The sequence below is a fragment of the Strix uralensis genome, chromosome 2 (genome assembly GCF_047716275.1).
Source record: "Strix uralensis isolate ZFMK-TIS-50842 chromosome 2, bStrUra1, whole genome shotgun sequence".
Lineage (NCBI taxonomy): Eukaryota > Metazoa > Chordata > Aves > Strigiformes > Strigidae > Strix > Strix uralensis.
Window position 1 is genome coordinate 123,563,583 of NC_133973.1, and position 18,639 is coordinate 123,582,221.

The 18,639-nt window shown below is 40.4% G+C and overlaps 1 protein-coding gene across 1 annotated transcript in view; it reads right to left on the bottom strand.

The window, feature by feature from the left end:
• The window catches only part of CFAP300 (cilia and flagella associated protein 300), a 31,664-nt gene extending 22,637 nt beyond the window's left edge, over nt 1-9,027 (bottom strand). Inside the window, exons 1-4 of the mRNA XM_074861044.1 lie at nt 8,071-9,027; nt 7,791-7,949; nt 7,515-7,572; nt 512-567 (exon numbers count right to left, since the gene is read on the bottom strand). The gene's annotated coding sequence lies outside the window, so the exon portion shown is untranslated. The remainder of the gene's footprint in view (nt 1-511; nt 568-7,514; nt 7,573-7,790; nt 7,950-8,070) is intronic.
• Between the last annotated feature and the right edge of the window lie 9,612 nt (nt 9,028-18,639).

Below are 18,639 nucleotides of genomic sequence, written 5' to 3' on the forward strand. Positions count from 1 at the left end.
CCCTCACTTTTTACCAGACCAATTTTCAGCACTGTTTGTTTTTCACATATTTACTTATATGTGATTTTGAAGAGTTTTAAGGTGCTGAATAAACTGTGGGACTTAAGTGCAAAGCAAACAAACCAACCTTCCCATGGCAAACAAAAATCAAATTACAGAGGACCAGCCCTGCTGCACCTTTGCGAAGCGCATCAGTCTTTAAGGCAAAGGTCAGCTGGTGACAGAGCAGCAGCCCATTCCAGTCGGGGAGGTAGCAAAGAACCTGAACAGCGGCTCCTCCCTTCCTCCTGCAGAAGTCTTCAGCATCGTTAAGCCACAGGGAAAGGGATAATTATCAGTATACATATGTGAAATAAATTAGTCTTTCTAGTGTTAAAATATTGTAGGAAAAGTCTGATGGAGGGTAAATTAAAGTCCAGATCCTGCATCTTGTCTGTAATGAGGACTAGAACCCCCCAGAACAGAAAGCACTGTACACCACACTGTAGTGAAGCTCCCACAAAAGACTCACGGCTATCAATGTCCAATTGTAGGCACTTGCACTGATAAAAGACTCCAGGTTCAACTCTGCGAGAGAAACAGAAGCCAGTTAGAAGCCAATTAAAAATATCTCTAAATTAGCAAACAGGAAAGACTGTGGTATATCCGCATTCCCCCTTTTCTCCACCTGCACCCCGAGTGTTGCCCTTCAGTAACCCAAGGCTGCAAGGCAGGAGTACCTGTTGGCTCCGGAGCCAGACTCTGGATCCTCAGGTGAAGGCAGGCATCAACACCTCTGCTTGCAGAGAACTGCCAGAGGTTTTCTTTTAAAACACAACCAAAGGGCTCATGGTGGCCAGCTTAATACCATGCACCTCAAGCCCTCACCCAGGAAGAGGGAGATCTGGATTTCAACCTTTTTGGGCATGAGGAAGTCCAAGCTCACAGTTTTTAAATGCCTCAACTACTAGGGCTGGTGTCATGTCCCCTGAGTTAATCTGCCACTGTCCTAGAAAGCTTATTTCTGCATCATAGTGTCAGGACACTGCAGAGACTCAGCAACCACTTTTTCCCAGAGATGTGACTGCCTGCACTCAAGGCCAGCTCTGCTGTGACCTTGGAACAGACAGCTGAGAGAAGAGCTGGGTGGGACAGAGCTACCAGGCACCTCAGTGGAAGCCTCATCCTCTTGGCTTGGGAGCTGTGTTTCAGCCCCAGCTGTTGCCCCTGCTTCTCACTGGAGCTGCATGGACAGCATGCCTGTGCCTGGTCATGAACCCCACCGATCCTGAGCCTGACCTCAGACTCAATCTGTCTCATCACTACAGACTAGTCTGGTGATCTGGACTTGTTGAATGTGGCCACTGTCACCAGACCTGCTTTGATGTTCTGGTTGGGGGGATGTTCTGGCTGCGGGACGGCGGTGTCGGGGAAGACACTGCCCCACCAGACTCACTGCACCCTCAGCTCCCAGCTCAGCCCATTTTACAGAGCAGCCTCCTCTTACTGCTGCCTGACACACAGTATGTGGTAAAAAGACGGTTATGTTTATGCTAGATTGTCTGTGTTGCCTGTTTTAGTTTAATCAACTTGGTGTATCTGACTGTTCCATTAATAACCTCTGTTTCCAAAGGACGTGTGATATATTGCTTTATACGTGCGCTACAGCCTATTGTGAGGCTTAATTCAAAAAGCGATGCCAAAATAGATAATTTACAATTTGCATCATAAAAAGTATTTAGCGATAAGTAGTGAAGAAAATACTTGAGGCTAAATATCAAAAGTGAGTTTAGGCATCAAAGCAACAAGCTTTGCAATGCCTGAATTTTCTTTGGTCCTCAAAAAAGAAACACGGGATGCTGGAGATGCACAGTAAGGATCAGAGTGAGGCTCAGGAAACTCAACACAATGTGTGTGACACCATCCAGGCCTATCAGAGAGGGAAAAAAGATGATTCGTGTGCTTAAGTCTCATATCTCTATTACAATTTACGTACTGCCCTGGAGATTCACTGCCTTAAAGCTCTCCTTTGAAGGCTGGTGTCTAAACCCCTTTTCTCTAAATCACATGTGGGTTGCGTTTTTTTTAAACCCAGTAGAAGAGAAAAGGGTTACTGAGCTGCTATTTCTCTTTTCAAGCAATACATGAGTTGTTCATATACACAAGTAGCAATTAAGATGCCCAGTTTCAAATTCACCTTATGTTTTGAGAGTTTAGCGCTATGCCCCCTTACTTCTAGGACCGCAAGACAAAACCACACAGCTTACATACATAGTTCTCATACACAGTTTACATACAAAAGCTTACAAGGCATCTGGGTAATTGTATCTCAGAAGCTGTTTCCCTATGTAGAAAATAACATTTTACTATAGTAGTTGGAGAACATAAGCATGAATTTGTCTCTATAACTTCTTGGTTAGGGCCTTTAGGAGGGAGGGGGAAACTCTGGGGCATGTTCCAAGTGCCAAAGATTGTTTATTACTTTTATCTAGTGACTGCCTGTCTAATATGAAGTATTGAAGTAATCTTGGATTTAGGCATGCAAATTCTTCAGCAATCCTATTTTAAATGCTTTTTACTGATTCTAAGTGCTTTTTTGTCCTTATTATTCGTAGACAATTCTGTAGCCATACCGCAAGGTGTTCTGTTAGTTACCCAGCACAGTTTTTACATATATATTAAGAACTAAATTTTGCCTATAGACATGCTTTTTGTGATTTTTGATGCTCATATCTCTTGTCTTGAAAACAAATTCCTTTCAAGTGTAACAGTTCCTTTCCCTTATGGTTGGACTAGATGATCTTCAAGGTCTTTTCCAACCTAGATGATTCTGTGATTCTGTGATACATGCAAGAGTACAGCAGTACCAGGCTACAGGGTGTGCTGGTTTTCTCTGGACAGTGATTAGGGGTTTTGTAGGAGGTCTAGATGGTGGAGGCTTGATTCAGTTGCCTGAACTTGGTGTCTGCTACCATTTAAGATCCCTCAAGGGACTGGAACATTTTCATGGGGCTATCAGATATGACACAAGACCTAGAAAAGACCTATGCTCCTCCAGACTGGTGGCTGGAGGTCAGATGGACATTTCAAATGGTGCTAGACCTCGAGGTGAGAGCTGAGACCTGGGGATGTGTTTCAGCTTCAGAGTCTAATTTTAGATGTCTACTTGTAGACATTTACAGGTCAGCTAAACTTCCATTATCATCAGGGAAGATCAAGATCTCAATTTAATTGCATAGAGAGGCATTTCAGATGCCCAAGGTACCTTTCAGGTTGCCCCAGATACCCCTTTTCTGATTTTCTGGAGTGACAGCTAGAGGCTGAGTCTATTCTACATAATGATATATCTTGTCTGAGATGAATTCAGAGATGAATTCCAGCTGTGGAGGTGCTGGCTGAGTGGCTGAAAAAGCACACCCGTCCCTTCTGCTGTAAATTTACTTACTATCCCTCTTAACTCTGTACACCTATACTCTTGATAAAGCGTCTAAGACTATTACCTTCCCCACCAGTATTTTGTGCATCCCAGTTTAGCCCCACTCCCCCATACCTATGATTAAATTACAGCTCTCTCCAGGATCCCAGTTCCTGTGCACCTTCCCTTGCTCCCTCTCACCTTTGGAACATTGTACCAGCCTTGGGTTACTTTGTCCCTTCCCCTCCCACTGACCCTCAGGGATCTTTGCATCCTGTACTGCTCTCTGTGCCATATCGTTTGTGTCTCACTCGTAGCTCCTTCACTATACATACCAAAGCCAGACAGTTGTTGAATTTCATTAAAAATAGTGGGCAGAAATATCACCACTATCTTTTTCACCATTTTTTCTTCTCTGAAAAAGCTATATACAATACTATTACTATATTTAAAAGGATACTTTTTGCATATTTTATATTGGACTACTGAATTACAGACGAGTTATAAGCATATCACTAACGTATACTCCTTGGGTGCTTATTCTGTTACTTATTCACCTTGATATTCCATGTCTTTCCTTTCTTATCGAATGGAATTTTATAGTTTTCCATTTTTGGGTTATCAAAACCAAAATTCAGTCAGCACTGAGGGCGTTACGGGGAGTGATACTGCATTTGAGGAGTTTATAAAGGTTTCAGTGAGGAAAAAGGAAAGCTTCATTTCAGAAGGAAACTGGGTGTGGTTATCCAGCAGGATATATTTACCAAAAATACTGTTAGTTTGACTTTGGAGAAAAGTGTGTGTATCGTAATTAGCAAGCAACAAGCAAAGCCTTGCCTACAGTATTGATTTTACGCTGAGAGGGATACATCAGTGACAAATCTCAATGTAGCTTGGCATGAATGGTTTGAAATTAGGATATTTAAGACCCACAGAGACCTTGATTTCCCTCCTGCAGTGCATGTGAGCTGAGTGTTTATGAACATGTCTCATGTATGCAAGCTACCCATCAATATACTTTGCTTTGAAAAGTCTACCTAGTGAAAATCAGAGTGGTCTCAGCTGCTGTAAAAGTCAAAGGCTATGAAGGGTTAAGTCTAACTGCATTTTTTTTTTCCTCATCAAGAGGGTGGGGTTAAGGCAAGGAGGGAAGCTATAAACATGTAAGATTTGGAATGTAGCACTGTTGCCTAACAAGACCTCTGTCTTTGACATTAAATTCAGTCTTTTTTCAGGGCTGGCAGGCAAAGCAAGTTCTATTGCTCTCTTAAAAGCTGGGTAAAGAGGTCACGTGACTTTTGCTTTCATAAAAATAGCTTTTATTGCAAAATCCAGTTCCCTTTGTCTGATGTTTATACTGGTTAAACAAAGTTTATGAAGTGTTATAAAATAAGGTACCCAAGTGTTGTCTTCCATTCAGTCTGACAAGCATCCTTCATTGCATAAACATGAATCTTAACCTAGGCCGTCTGCGAGGCTGGCAATCTAAACCCTGAACCATTCTGGGAGGGTGGAGAAACTGCTGTGTTTTCGGATTTGTTTACCAAAATTATGAGGTCTTTGCTGAACTGCAATGTTTGTTCTTTGACCTTTATAAAATGCCTTATGTTTGGGGAGTTATTTTAAACCATTTAGTCTAAATTCCTATGCAGATTTATTCTTGCTATTGTTTTCAATTATGTAAGGAAATCTAGTCTATTCTGTTCTTCCTAGAAAGGGGAGGAAAAGATGGGCTCCACTGTGAATTGCTTCATTTGAGCTTTGGAGAACTGAAGTCAGTTCCCAATATGATCACAAATCTTCTACTGCAGTTTAAGCAAGTAATTTAGCACTAGACCCACAAAGGACATAGAAGGTAGCATTGCTGGGCTGAGATGCCCATCAGGATCCCGATTCTTAGTTACTTGTCTGGGCTACCACTTCAAAATGTGAATAGTTACAGAGATCCCCCCAAAAGCCACACTCTGAAAAAAAAAGATGCCTAAACTAGCCATCAGGAAACAGTATCTGACAGAAGTTTCATGTGAATTATGAGAACTGAGGTGTGCCCTTGGATTGAAGTCTCTCTGATTTTCAGTTGAATACTCTGGCCACTAATTCTAATGTTGTTTTTGTGCTCTTCAGCCCAACAAGTATTATGCTTCTACACAAAGAGAGACAGTTGCAACAGCAAGACTGACGGAGATCTGTCCTGTACTGCCCTCTGATCTGGAAGTTTTAAAACGCAACACATGAACACACATTTCCGGTATGGGTAAAATCCAGCTTTACCCACACAGATGAAAGGATAAGGGCAACACAGCCACTGACTCTCTCCTCTTGTGCAGGATTCTGTCTACCAGACAGCTCTGGGAATGCTTTACTGAATTGGGCTTTGGAAGTCACATAAAAGAGGAAAGTCTACACTTTGAATCCTGATGCTATTTAGGTGTAGGACAGATGTTCCACAAAGTCAAGATTAAGATCACTGTAGCCTTGTCCACAAAAATAAAGAAAACACTGAGGAAAGTGTTTTTTGGGGGATTTTTTTATTTTATTTTCCTTGAAATTTTCCAGGTGACTTTTTTTCTGTTTTCCTCCACAGTTATGACTTCTGCAGCAGCCAATACACTATCAGCAAGGACATTTAATTCTAGAGGTAACGCCAGTACCTCCTGTCATGGAAAAGGCAGAGTAAGAGAGACGGTTGATGCAATTTGACCTGCTCAAAGTGAGATTAAGATTCTGCAAGAAAGCTGGTGATAATGGGTTCCTGCTAAGCATCAGGCACTATGACTGTCCTTGTTCACCTCTGCCGATTCAACTCCGGGGCAAACTTGTCTAGGGATCTAAGGATAATAAATACCTGGAAGCAGATTGGCACCCCTGTAAATGTCTGAAGCAAAAAGTTCTTGTTATTCTGTTCAACCTAAGAGACAGGCTGTAGCAATCAGGACTAATTGAAGAGTGAGGGTAGCCTTTCAAGGACCTTTCAGGGATATCTCTTTTGGGTGCATTAAGGCAGCAGTGCCTGAAGTCAACAAATACAGGATCAATTTAGAAAACGCTGGTGTTGTCAAAACAAAACTGTCACCCAGTTTGAACAAAAACTTGACATTTCTTCATTTCCTACAGAAGAAACAGGAAATAGGTTTCTAAATAAGTAACCATTTTGGTTTGAGTTCCAGAAATTCTGTGGCTAATTCTTACCTGTTGGCGAATTTGGGGCTTTTTGTCAGTGTTGGAGAAGTCTACAGGGTTTCTACAGTAGTCAGGAAAGCCCCATGGAGTCTCCCAGGGCAGAGCTAAAAGTGTAAAACTTGGGTTCCACACCTTATGATAGAGGTCACCGAGTGTCCAGGCTTCTTCTTCGGAGCCACGGTGAAGCCCTCACTAGAGTTAGAAATTTTAGGCTCTGTGAACAACAGTATACAGTCTAGAAATCCAGCTCTATCTGCACAAGACATCTGTCTTGAATTCACAAGTCAAGGAAGACCAAGCTCCTGATTATCCTACCAAGCAGTGTTTTTCTGGTGGCAGGAAACTAGGAGGGTTTTTATTCAGAATTCTCCATGAGTTTTGGTGAAGTTGATTTTGATTCATACAAACTTCCAGTTACACAACAGAGAATGTGATTGCTATGTTAGCTTTGCAAACTCCTCCTCCTGGATCAGTTGGTGTTTTTATCCTCTATTTTCTATTCTAAGCTGCTGTGTGATTTGCAATGTTAAATACTGATCTCCTGACAGTAGTATGCCTCAGAACTCATGTTGAAGGAAACAATTCCCCTCCCCACATGCAGGTCCAAGACTGCAAGAAGAGTGTGGAGCTCTTGTTTATGGGTATGAAATGTGTGGCCTAAATCTTCTGCATGTCCTCTGGTAGGAAAACCAAATCAGAGACCTCACCACTTTGTCTACAGATGCCAATAGATAAGAAGGCATATTCACTAATTTGCTTCTGTAATTTATCTGGTGAGAATAAATTTGCACCTGCAAAACAATTGAACAATAAGGCTGCTGCAAATCCAAAGTATAGCAGGACAGTATACTTTGCAAGTGCAAAACCTTCTTCTAGAATCTGTCCTTATATTGTATTCACCACCAGGTGTTTCCATCTCCTTTCAGTCCTTGGGTCTTACCAATCACACTGTGTAGTTAGAACTTCATCATCAGTCCCATCTTCCCTTTGACTCCTTTCTGAAAGAATCAGTATAAAAGAGATGAGCTTCCTCTTACTCTTCCAAATGACTTCATATAGCTCAGTTACTAAAGCGATACTGTCCTGATGAGGAAATGACTAACTTATTCTAAGATATGGGCCAGATAAGACTCTCACTTGTTTGTTATTCTGCACAGTATCATTTGAATAAAATGATATGCAAATGCTTTCATAAAGTGTTTCCAAGAATATATACCTTTTACTTGGAATAGCAAGAAGCCAAATTGAGCCACAAACTATGAAAATTGATGGAAACCAGTCAGTTCCATCCCCTGCAAAAGAGAATGGATTGTCTTTCCCGTTCAGCTGACATGATGATGAATGGATAATCTGCTTGCATTCCTTAGCAATGAGTCTGAAAGAGAAGTAGCAACATTTTACTTTTATTTTAATACTTTCTGTATTTCAATGTCTAAATTAAAATTATTCTTGCTAGAGCTTGATCTAAGAACTGATTGCTAGAGGTTTCAACTTACAAACTTCAAAATCAGAAGTCCTGACAGAAGGATGTGAGGTCTTTTTCTTCTAATGGATGCATGATTTACAGTGCCCAGTCTGGCTTGCAGAGGGAACAATGGGATCATTGCCATTTTCTCTAAAGTTGCAGTTGTCCTCCTCCTAATCATGTTGTAGTCCAGCTGAGGAATATTTAGACTAGAGTGGTAAATGTTTGGGTATTAAGACCTTCTTAGGAAAAAAAAAAAAAAAGAACCAGTGAAGCAACATTTAGAGAAATTATTTATGTAACAAAAGACCAAGAGATCCTTGCCAAAGTATAGACTAGTTGTGCCAGACATGTGCATCCAATAAAAGAGTTTGTAATCTGAAGGAGAGGTGTTAAGGGTTTTCAAGACTGTACCCAAGACACAACAAGTAGGGAAAGGATAAGGTGCTCTTAATAAATGCATAACTTCCTTGAGCGCTTACAAAATCATCTTTTGAATGCATTCAGAATGGTACACAATCTGATGTTTTATAAATCTATCTAGACATCTCCATACATTTCAGAAAACATTATTTAATTTTCTAGAGAGCTTGTAAGCATTTCCTTATTCCATAAACACAAAGCGATACAAAGATTTTTCCAAAAGACTGTTCTAACAGAATTTATTATGCCCAACAAGCCTGGAATTGACTGTAAGGTCTTTTTTTTTTCATTTTCTTTTTCTTCTTAAAAGGTAAATTTAACTTAATTCATAAACATGCTACTGTATATTTTTTGTTGGGTTTTGGTTGTGTTGAGTTTTTTCTGAGTTTGGGTTTTTTTTTCCTTTCCTTGCTAGCTATTTCTCTTCTCCATTTTAGGTCCCTGAAAATATTTCAGAAACTATTTCCATTACAGTTATTGAGTTCTGCCTTTTATTTCAACAGCAGAAGGACTGGAATCATGCGTATTAATCATATGTGAATACCTCAAGATGCAAACATATCACTCTTGATAGATAATTAGGTTTTCAATCATAATATGTGATTTTAAAGAACATATTTTTAAAAGTTAGATTTAGAACACACATTGAGAGTTAATAAGGGAACAGCAGAGTATTCAAGGAATAAACAAGGGGTCTCAGGAAGTAATTTTTTATACCTATATATTTATAGCCTCTTATTTGTCATAAATTAGATCAATTGGTGCCAAATATCCTGTGAACTGTAATTCTGGCAAATCATCAGGCTATAAGATAAATTTGATTAAGTTGGAAACACTGAAGGTAATGTTAGATATGTAAGGTGGCCCCTGCATAGAAGTATTCAGATGTTAACAGAAAAACTTCAAACTCATCGGCATCTAGTTCCCTAAGGAAATTGAAATCATAGTCAGAGTTAACTTATCCCCATTCATTATGCAGTTAGCAAGCAACTTAAAAGATTGGCAGGCTCTACCTCTTTCCCTCTGGGGAAAAATAAACATAAAATTAAAGTGAATGCCCTTCCTAGGATCCTGTTTATTTTGAACATCTTCCTTATTCCAGGCTTTTATTTTAGCAAAATCAACATGTTGACTGCGTCCTAGTGGAGCATTGATAGTAAACCTGAACACTCCTTGCAACATTATCGGAAGAGACAGATTTCTCAAGCTCTCATCCTATCACTGGACAAAAGCCCTTAGCTAGACAATACAACAGTTTGATCTGTGGGAAAGGCGATGTTAAGAGCCCTAAATTGGCATTAAATGGAATCAGAATTGTTTGCTCCTTTTCATCTCATTAAACATACAGACACTTTGGCTGTGTTTATACTGCTGAGTTGATTCAAGCCTTGAGGGTGAATAGCGCTGACTGGGTTGTGTCCACACTCCACAGGGTCAACTCCCTCTACAACTGACTTCTCTTGGTGACAACTGAAGTGGTCCAAAACAGAGTCAAGGAGAGCACTAAAATTAAGCAATGTGACAATTAAGTGTGAATGCCTGAGCTCATTACCTGTAGTCTTTGGTTTAGCAGTATTGACACGCCCTAAAGAAAAAAATATCCAGTTGCTGTGAAAACTTAAAAACAAGCGACCAGAGCAACAGTGATGATGAATCCATTAGATGTGCGAGTCCACAGGGGTACGTGTCATAGCCTAGGAAGAGGGCTCCTCCCTAGGATTCTCAGTTATATTAATGTCTGGAGAAGGAAAGCAGAGACCTGCTTCTCGAGATCATGGTTACAGCAACCGTGGATCACAAAGAACTCTGCTGCAGCTGCGCTTACAGGAATTGTATGTACCTTGGTATAGCCTAGGCAGCTATGCCTGTCTGCACCCAAGGGCTGGTTACCCCTGCTGCATGTACATACACACACACACACACACACATATGGGAGACAAAATTCATATGCATATACATAGATATGCAGATAGATATATAAAATAGAACCAGCACTGCTCTTCAGTTTGTATGAAACCAGCTTGTGCTATGGCACTCAATATAATTTTAAATTGCTGCTAAGAAATCTTCCCAACAATGGAGCCATTGATTTGAGAATGGTCCTTTTAAGATGTTGCCCTGGGCTGCTGTTGGGAAGCTGCTTCGCAGGCTGCCAGATATGTCTTTTTGTTGTGTAACACCAAGGGTGGCTTAGGACATGAGGCCATCTGAAATACTGGTTAGTCTGGGAGAAGCCAAATCCAACATGTCACACTCATACTGTATCTTCATGCAGTGTGGGGGTCAGACACTGGTACACACCATCTGTTAGTTTATATATATTTTAGTATTGTTTTCCCTTGATATACTCACAATATGATATTGTATTGAAAATACAGCCCATTGTCCAGTATTGATGACCACATTATCTTTGTTGAAGTTAAAACATGTCCTGGGCACAGAGATATATGATCCTGGCTGCCTGACGGAAACCGTAACCTGCATTCACATAGCAGTATGTCTGAGACAGTATATTTTATTAGACTCTTAAACCACCTTTATAGCTACACTGAAAATGTAGTAACACAGGGTATGGGTTTAGTCACTGACCTGTTAATGGTCTATACAGTTTAACTGGCAGCACAGTCCCTGGCATGGTATGACCTGTGCCAGCTAGCACTTTCCCAGACAATGTCCAACCCATCTCAGGGCCTGGCACAGTCTTGGGACACTTCCCAAATGCAATATGAAAAAAGCCACCTGCTCTAGGTGGAAAGAGAGTTTAGCTGTGTGGCTGCAAGTTGTATCATGCTTTTGGAGCTAGAGAATTGGCTCTGATCCATTTTATTTACTGATAGAGATACAGCCAAACCGATCTATGCAGAGTCAGTTTAGCTTCTGTACACCCAGTGTACCGGTTGCACCGGACGTGTTAGGAATTAGGATGCAGAGATTTCAAACTTGCTCAGTTTAGGTTGGAAACACATTTTTTCATTTACTGATGGCATCCCAATGCTTCAGTTACTTGGATAAAGGAGAACTGACTGCAAGTGAACAAAGTTGTATCTACAGGGACGTGACCAGTTTGGCACGGATATGCCACAGGTGCATATGCTTTGGTGATCACCAAGCTCTCATGTTATATGTCCTTTTGTAGCTAACTTTGGTAATCTCAGCTTGAGATCTAGTTTAAAAAAACCCACTATGCCAAGAGAAAAAGTGAAGAAGACAGTAGACCTGACTCTGACTACAATGGCATGCATGTCATTTACTTTCTACACAGTGCTTATGTCTAAGCTAGTCTCTAAGCACTCTTTCAAGTCATTAGAGACAAATAGGTACTCTTAGGGACTGATTAATCTGACCTATTATACACATATATAGGGACAGACGAATCGTACCTTAAAATTGCCTATTTCTCTTCAGTTGTTATAAAGGAAGCACACGGCACTTATCTCACACATAATTCCTACACACCTGCAGGAGACATATAGAACTTCTAATTCCTCAGTCTGCAGTGGTACCATACACTTATTTTTAACATTATCTTCAATGTTTCTGAATAAATCCATACACAGCAGCAGTAGGCCACCGAGGGGTAGCTTTTGGCTTACATCCAGTCCCCCCACGGTGGCCAGGCAGTGAAGGGTAGGGGCACAGACCTCAGTGGGATGTGGGTAACACAGCGGGACAGCTTGGGGGCCCTCCTCAGCACATGGCAAAGGCAGTGGCCGAGGACCTGGTGGGACTTGGGCTCTGCTACAGCTGCAGATTTACAGCATGTTAAACCTCCGGCTACTCAGCTGCCAAAGGAAACATGAGCAGCCACAGTAGTTACGTTCTTTATAGGAAATGAATAAGCACAAAAAGCCATCTGATACCCCACACACTGATGTGTGAGTACTGTCTTATTAAGGACAAAAGAGATCTGAGCAACAGACAGAGATGTGAAATCTAGTACTCCTGCTTTTTAAAATGTTAATAACTCCATCTTCCTTAACCCTTCAGGTGTTGTCTTGCCCAGAAAGAAAAAAAAAAAGTAACTTTTAGACTCATTGGGTTTAATGTATCTTGCATTTAATAGTACCAGACGGATCTTAAAATGCTATATTAATTATGGGCCAGATGTTGTATGCAGTGCCAAGCTAAATTGATAGGACTGTTCAGGGCTGTAAGTGCTGTGCCACAAAGTTATGTGTTTGTAGTCAGTTCTCAGGGGAAGGGTAACATGGCTGGCAGCTGCGTACAACTGAAGGAGAATTTTGACCCAAGCAGAGAGGGAAAATCTGTATGATTTTAAGAATTATGTTATTTTTAAAAGTCTCTTCCGCATGACTTCTGGAAAGGATTTACACTTCAGTATTCAGGAACCGAACTAGGCATTTCCATTGGATTCACCTTGATCTGCCGCAATGTGCTCTGTACATTTATTGCTCTTTTTGGGTGCTGTTCAAATGCTGTATTTGTACTTGGTTTATAAATCATAAGTGAGATTTTAAAATCTTTCAAAAAATGTAGACACACAATTTCCATTAAAATGAATGGGAACTTTGAACCCTGTCCCTTCAGGTGTCATGAAAAGTTTCTTGGACTATTATAACATTGTACAAAAAATTATTCATTTCAGTATGCTGAATACTTTATTTCATGTCCTCTCCTTCCAAAATGAAAAAAAACCCCAAACACTTCTTTTGATGATTTCATGGCAACATATCTGTCTTGAACTGGGATTTTTATCAATAACACAAAAGCCAAATTAAAGTATTCTGTAGAGACTAATGCCACTTTTCTTCAGAATCATCTAATTTTTACATTCATTTACATTCTCCTCCTATATTTTCTATATTCCTGACTCCATGCAGCAAGCTGCAAAACTCAAGCTTTTTCTTGGCTTCTCATTTTGTAGAAGACACCGATATAAAAACAAGTATGCAATGACATTATTAGCAACATTTAATAATATATGTATGCAATATAGTATACTATAATACTTATTGCATATATTTATATAATAATATATATTATAGTATATAATAATATAATATAGGAATATGGCAAAATAGCTTTTATAATGCTCCCGCTCCCTGTGGTGTAGATCCCCAACATTTTAAAAATCTGTGAATAACAGATTTTGATCTATCGCCATGCTGAGTTACTAGGGATATCTGACTCCCCAAATGGCATCTGATCTATTATACCTGATTTTTTCTAGAATATAATCATACTTAACAAATGGCCATTTGGATTTAATGTCTCCCAGTGGTCTCCTTCATCTAAACTTTTAACCAAAAGACTTTGTCCTGTATATAGTTTCATTTAAAAATCTTTGATATGACCAATAGAAAATTTGAAAAGTGCTTTCCTGGAGCAGCCAGTTTGTGTAAAGGTCAAAAAGGTCACTCGCAAAGAGAGGTGAAAGAATCTTAGTATTTACTGCTTTTGTTGGAATAGCTGAGCCCAGATGGTAGGACCTTAGAAAATAGACTCTTGAGGCATTCTGCAGAGAGATGGTACTGACTTTCCTTCGTGCTGTTCTGGTGTTGGGTTGAAAACACTTGTGGAGTTTTCTCGTGTGGGGTCTCTGTTCCTCCATTAACAGCAGATGTAGAACAACTTAGAACTGGTCTCAAAGTTTATTTTTATACTGGATGAAGCACGGAGATGAGCCACTCTCAAAACAATTTCAGCGCAGGTTTCTGTACGTTATTCAGGTTAAGTTTGCCCTCGTGATGTTCTCATCATTTGGGCTGCTGTGATGCAAAACTATGCAATCATATTTGTACAGAATCTCTCAAACAGTATGTACCCCATAGCATTCTCAGGAATCAGGTGAAAGAAGAGATGAGACTGAGTCTGCTATAAATGCCAGTAAAAAGTAACACAAAGCTAGGGGCAGTATGTTCTCTCCAACTAGTATGCATGAAGGACAGTTGCACTGGACCCTACGTGGTGAATAAAGTAATACATTTAGACCACAGCTGTGCTGGAGGCAGTTCAGTAGATCTGACTGTTGAAATTACTACGTGTGCCCAAATGGCTTTCGGCAAGCTCTGCACCTTGCTGCAGGGTCTCCTGGGAATGTTACTACCTGTAGTTAGCTCAGTTTGCAGCTTCTCCTCCTTTCCTCTTCTCCTTCCCTGTCTGCCGAAGCTTGGATCTGAAAGTCTCTGCCTCTGGCCCTGCAACCGTTCTTAGGTATTGATCTGGTTGGTTGCAAAGATTTAACATAGGATTCATTGCTTTAAGCATTGTCTTGTCAGATTGTTGCAGTTTGACAGAGCTTTAGTAGCTGGAGTAGAACAAACTCTCTGGATTGCTCTTCCAGCTCTTCATACTAAAGGAAGTGTAAAATGCTAGAAATCAATTGCACTTGGGTAGGAATCGTATAGAGAACTTCCTTGGTGGAAAACAAGATTTCCTGAAGTGTGGCTATTGTGGGAGATAAAGAATAGTTAATACATTTGGGGGAAAAAAAGAAGGAAAATTTCACATTTTTCTGTCACTTAACACCAAACACTCAGCCAAAGGAAAAAAGGTACGGATTAAGCAGAAGACTGCCAAAGTTAGTTAAAGTTTATCATTCACATATTGCCTAGAAAATGTCATCCATTACTATCCTAATTACTCCATATTTGTGCTGTCTGGCATTCAGCAACAAGTCATTAGCAAGATAGAAAAGCTGCTATTGCAGTACAGTCTGAACTCTTCTGGAAAAAGCTTGCAAAACAATGAATAGCAGAGAAAGAGTGAGCAAGATGTTCCTATTTCCCCAGGCTCACCAAAGAGCAAAGGTACATGACATGAAGCTGAGATAACGTGAATCCATTTCAAAATCTGTTTAAAAAATGAAGGTAAAAAATACTGTGCAACTCTTAGAACAGTGAGGCCAGGAGCTGATTGAGAGGATATTGCATTATTCCTTTTAATCTCTGCTAGGAGTTCAGGCAGAGGAGACCAAAAGGAAGGTCTAGCTCCAAAAGGAAGGGTAATGTCTGTTGCTAATTCAACATGAAAGACTCAGCTGTTGTACCTTTACTGGGGAGAAACATGTCCTGTATTCACAGTACAAATCGAACACATCAGACGTTGCTGTCGATCTTCACAACGCCCACTTCCCCCCATGCCCCTGCACTGCATAGGGTTACTCTTTCTATGTGTGATGTGGCTGATCCATGTTCTTTGCAACGGTAGATGCTATTTAGCAGCAGTTTTCCATGATGTGGAGCTGGCTGCCACCTGAAGATCTGCCTGACGTGTTTCTGCTGCCCTGTCTGCTCACCTACTCTCAGCTGTTTGATATATGTAAACTGGCCATCGAATTTGGCTTTGTGTGGCTTCTTATCTGACATGTACATCAGCTGTCTGGGAGAACATAGCTTACAGGAGTATTACTACACTACAGCACTCAGTATTTGACAGGACTGTGAAAAATAGGCTAATTGCACTGTGTGTTTATTTATACCAGCAAGAGCACAAAAGTCAGTGCAGGTGGAATTGGGAAGTCACATGCCTTGATAATGATAAACTGTCCATGTTTCACAGGAGTATGAAAAAGTGGTGATGACAGCTGTGTGGCACTTAGTTACTTTGAAGCCAGATGCCTCCTGTATTCCAGATACACTGTCCTTTAATCTCCTGAGAGCTGTGCTGGATTTTGCTGTGCTCTGTGTGACTTCATCTCTTGCCGTGACACTCCGAGACAGACTCCTGCTGAGGTGGCAGAATTGGTCTGCAGGCTTCAGAGCTGCGTTGTCAACACATGTGGCTGGGCCAGTCTATTTTCTAGCATGGCGAGACTGGAAAAGGACCTCCATTTTCTTTTTACTGGTTGTCAGGCCAAATTGCCTGGCAGCATTATTGAAATATTAATTAATGATGTGCTGTGTATCCTCTTCTGTGTGCACAGAGACTATTTGACTGTTGGTGAAGAGCAGGTTCCAGGCCGTGTCCTTACAACCTTTCATTTAGCACAGAGACTCTGGGGGCGGTAGGAGGGAAAGTAGCTCTCAGGATATTATTGCTACTCCACCTACTAATGGTTCTTCTGCACTGGAAGAACATTCTTTCAGTGATTATGTATGATTTGCAAATAATAAGCTATCTTAGAGTGACTCAACCGTGAACAAACATAAATATGTGAAAAGGCATTTTAAGCCGTGTCTCCACAAATCTTTACATGTAATAAGCTTCAGTGTGACGTTTGATCCAGTAATCATTCTGAGACTTATTAAAGCCAGAAACATAAGCCATAGTAAGTGCAGATTGAGACCACTCTATATTTGACTATTTTCCTGAGAACTTTGTGACCTAAGTGTGTGACAGAAGCTTTCTTTTTAAAATAACTTTATGAATGTTTGCTGGCATGGCAAACCAAAAGAACAAGATACAATAGCCTCTTGGTATAAATCTCTGTTAATGAGATCAGGACTAGAAACCTCATTGTTCAACTCACATTCTGTCTGAACGCAATCTGCTTCTCAAATTATAAATCAGGGGCAACACACTGTACCATTGTGTAACCCTACACCCCGGCTCTGGAATGTTTCCTAGTCACAAGAGGATTGTCATCATTTCATTTAGAAGAGAACTATCAAACAGGCTTGGGCCATATTTGGACTACACCCCCCCCTCAAATGAAGACAAATTCTTCCCCCTTGCAGCAGTATTTTTGTGGCAACAACACAGAAGCATGTCTTACAGTGTGCCACATCCTGAAATCTAAAAACAAAAGAAAAAAGTTATTATGTCTATCACTCTCAGAAGCAGTGTTAATTACTAAGGACTAAGAATTTGTTTATATATGCCCTATATATCTCCATCCCTCTAGAAAACAAACACACATGTGCAATAAGATCATTGAATTGGAAGGTTTAGTTGTGTCTGCAAAGGTGTATTGTGTGTGCAAAGCCTCTGCCATCCCACAAAACCTTACAGCACATGCTGCCTCAGAAATCAGATCACTTCTGACAATCTCAGTCAGAGAGAGGAACTTAATCACAGGGCGCGGATGGTGCGGTAATTTTGAGAGGTCTTAAGAACATAATTGCTTTCACGCTTTCATCCAGCTTTCTAACAATCCAAGAAAAAGGGGAAAGACTGTTACTGGCCTGGGAGTTGTCTAAGAAATCCAAAGCTCACTCTTCAGCTCCACCAAGGCCATTATATGCTTAACCTAAACATACAATCTTTCTGGTCAGCCAAGTCACCTTTCGTTTCTGGTAGGACTCAGGCTACAGGAGGGCTCTCCAGGAAGGGAAAGAGGTTTACCCTTAGCAACGTGTGGCCTGTCTCCTTAGTTCTGGCTGCTGGTAAGAGCAATATCGTGAAAGGTGTGTGTAAATACTCATCCTTCCCCCCATATCCTGCCAGCTGAAACTTCCCTGTGCTGTTCTCAACTGCTGAGAACGTGTGTGTTGGTACTGCCACAGCAGCTGTGCAGAGCCACACCATATAGCTCTGTTCTCCAAAGGGAGACCATAGGCATGGGCTGACTAGAAAACAGAGATCAGTGTTGCAACGTGAATAACTAAGAGAAAATTAACTCCAGCAAACTGATCATACAGTCTCTGAAGGCCATGTTCTCCAGTGCAAAACCCTTTGCCTACAGCTGAGAGTTCAGACCTCCTGAATAGATCATGCAAATAGTTTTTGCTTTTTATTAGATGGCCATACTGAGAAATCAGAAGGGGAAATAATTTCCACTGGCAAGAAATTACCAGTATATTTAAATGGACCTGAAACAAAACATTTCACATAGCTTTTGACTCATCTGATTAAGCTAAATTTAGTCTCAAAACCTTACCTTGAAGTGAAAAGTCAGTCTTTTAAATATAAACAGAAATATTTCAACTTCAGTGATTTTTTTTCTTTGACCAAAACTCTTTGCTGAATATGAAGTATTTTGGATAATTTCCTTCTTTAGAAATAAATAGAAATTATTTCTAAAGAAGGAAATGATCCAAAATACTTTATTTCAGTTTGCTTAATGACACAGTTCTTCAATGACCATCAAATAACAGACAGTGGTCAATTCTACTGGCATTTTTACCTAACTGCATGATGGCACAACCTTAAACAGATTCAGCATCTTTTAGAGTCTTATCCCAACACCAGTAGGAAAGATTAAGTATGAACAGACACTGTTGAAAATTGGACAAAAGGCATAGGAAAGTGATTTTTTTTTCTTCTTGTTTCTCTC